This window comes from Rhinopithecus bieti, unplaced genomic scaffold, assembly GCF_001698545.2.
Source record: "Rhinopithecus bieti isolate Rb0 unplaced genomic scaffold, ASM169854v2 scaffold_2435, whole genome shotgun sequence".
Taxonomy (NCBI): Eukaryota; Metazoa; Chordata; class Mammalia; order Primates; family Cercopithecidae; genus Rhinopithecus; species Rhinopithecus bieti.
In genome coordinates, this window is record NW_016803909.1 from 1,147,147 (window position 1) to 1,150,166 (window position 3,020).

A 3,020-nucleotide genomic window follows, 5' to 3' on the forward strand; every position below is an offset into this window, starting at 1 on the left:
ATTCTTCAAATTTCATTTGACAGATGGGGAAGTTTAAAGATAAACGTCATCTCACTCATTTGAAAACCTTGGCAATTCCTCTTCTTCAGTAAGAATCTCTAGCTCTTTTCTCTTACTTCATTCTCTGTCAGTTTTCCTACCTACACTACTCTTTCCTTCTCTTGTATCAAATTTATACCTCTTTATCCTTTTAATTTAGCCAGTTTTTCCAACTAAGTTTAGGAAATATCACGTGAGCCATGCTATTTCCAAGCAGAAATAGACATATTGGATCTCTGTCTTCATCTGAAAGCCCTTTTGGCCTTTTTTGTTTATTCATCCTTTAATCATCCTTGTTGTTCAGTATCAAACCTATCTCAGTTCCCCATCACCCCCTTAAGAGAAAGAGACGAGAAAGAGATCGTGCCTCCTTTGTCAGGGTCTGGTTTTCAACATCATGTATTAGCAATGCTTTTGGTTCAGAGGTCACCAGATGTACAGTCAATTTCCCATAAAATGGAAAATGTTAAGATACAGGCCAGCATCTCCTTCCCCTCTATCTCACAAATTTTGACTTGCTGCCTATTTATTGGCCATTTAACCCTTTAAGAAGGAACACCGAGTCAGTGCTTTCATGCTCAATTATCTTTGACTTTCAATCTAAAATGAACCATTTACTGAACAGGGAGAGAAACATGAAAAAGAAAAGCTATTAAAGAATTATAGACTTCAGAAGCCACACTGTACTTGTGCATTTTTGCTCTGTAGTGAAGGAACCTATAAAATTGTACATACATTAGGAGAAAAGTTGCCACCCTGCATGCCTTGATTTAATGGCATAACTTCCGGTAATATAAAGTAGGGACCTTGATTCTTAGGGCACATTTTGTTATATTTTCTTTCTTAATAGGACAAGGTTTAAAAATATGCTACTGTGAATACACAATAGCTGCTTTTCACTTATGCTTTTATCTGTGCAGAAATTATTCTCTCAGGCAAGAGATTAAAATAAATGCATAACAACTTTTTAGAATTGCTAATCCAAGTAAACTTCTCAGAGAGAATTCAGCCTTTGAAGAAGTCATCTTAAACCTTGATATAAACAAACATTAATGTACTTCTTTCTACAATAGACAATTATGACAATGAGATAGATATATGATTTGTTTTTTCCTTAGGAAGCCAGTATTTGCATTACTGCTTTAGATTGTACCAGTAAGGTTGAATTTGTGTGTGTTTTAAACCAAAACAGGGTTAGATCAGGATGTTTTGAGTCAAGTGGATAATAGCATGGAAAGTAAAATGGGTATAGGCTGGTGCTGTTGGAAAGAAGTTCTGAGAGTCCTGAGGCTGGCACTGGATCCTCGTTCAGTCTTGTGGCCTTGGACAAGTTGCTGTTTTGTGGGGTTGGGAGGAGGAAGAGGATGCTTTGTGCAAGGAACAGTGCTCGAAATGTTACTTGCCTTCATTTTAACCTTGATTTCTCATTTTCTGAAAGGAGGCACAGTCTCAAAGGACTTCAGAAATAGTCAATGCTTGATTTGTATGTGTTTTTCACTCCATTATGTTGCTCCTCTCCTGCAGGCTCCTTCCTTCCATGTTCTGTTGGTGTCTCCAGGCTTTGCCCAAAGGAATCTCCAACGAGGCTTACTGGGGAGTTGGTACTCTACCTCTAAAGCCCAGATTCAGAGTTCTTATGTTTGCAATTTCTTTTTTCTCTCTCCTCCGGTCCCTACCGCAGACTCAAATTACCATCTAGTCATTCTTTTCCTGATACCACTTTGTCCTGCTTTTCTTTTTCTTCTGATCTTTATGGTTTCACACGAAAGGAACTCTTTACAACCTATGCCCTGATGTCCACTTGGAGGGCTCCATCCCCTATTTAAAATCACAAATCTGAAGGGTGGCAGAAACTATCAAGGTAGTTTTTAGGTCCATGTCAAAAAGTCACATAAGATGATGAAGAAATTTTAGAACTGAATGTGACCTGAGAGAAGATGAAGTCAACACTCATTTTACAAGTGAGGAAACTGAGGCCCCAATTTGCCCAAGATCATAACATGACATAGCCCTGCCCTCAACAGCAAGGCTGAGCTCCTCTGCCTCCCACTCTGGGACTCTTTCTACCATATCAAGCAGAGAGGAGTTCAAGGGTTAAAGACAGCTATAATCTCCCTTTGAAAAAGCCCAATACTATATCCTTTTACAAGTTGTAAAAATGGAACTCCACATTAGCATATTATCCTGTACCTTGTTCTGGCTTTTGCACTGCTGCTGGTATTGACCCTTGAATGCAAAGAAGAACACAGGAAGAATGTGTTGCCCAAAAGTACATGGAGTCCCATAATTTGGGGCATGTTGTTCTTCCCTTATAAAATGTCTTTGCCTGGACTCACTCGCCTGATCATAGAATCCAGACCAAATTGTTTTCCCCGGGGATACCATACCATGTGTATCTACTATCATCATGCCACTCACACCTATATCTTCTAGCTCAGTAGTTCTCAAACTTTGGTGTGCCTAAGAATCACCTGGATGACTGATTTAAGCACAGATGATTAGGCCCCAATCCCAGAGTTTCTGATTCAAAGGTCTTTTGTAGGGCCTAATAATTTGTTTTTCTAGTAAGTTCCCAGATGCTGCTGCGGTTGCTGGACCAGTGCATAATTTGAGAACTACTGTTCTACCTCAACTGCCTTCTGCAAGCCCTCAGCTCAGAAGCAATGCTACACCATTTTTTTTAAAGGAGTGACCACTAATTGGTCCAGAAGTGGACATCTGATAGAGGGATTAGTCAATGAGCAGCAAGAGGAGAAGAGAGTGTAGAAGCCAAGAGAAGAAGAATGGTACAGAGGGGAGAGAGGGAGGGGAGAAAGGGAGGGGAGAAAGAGAGGGAGAGGGGAGGGATAGAGAGGAAGAGAGAAAGGGACAGAGAGAGGAAAAGGAAGAGGGGGAAAGGGAGAGCAAGGAAGGGAAAGAGACAGAGGGGGAGGGAGAGAGAGGAGAGGGCCTAGAGAGGGAGAGAGAAAAAGGGAGAGAGA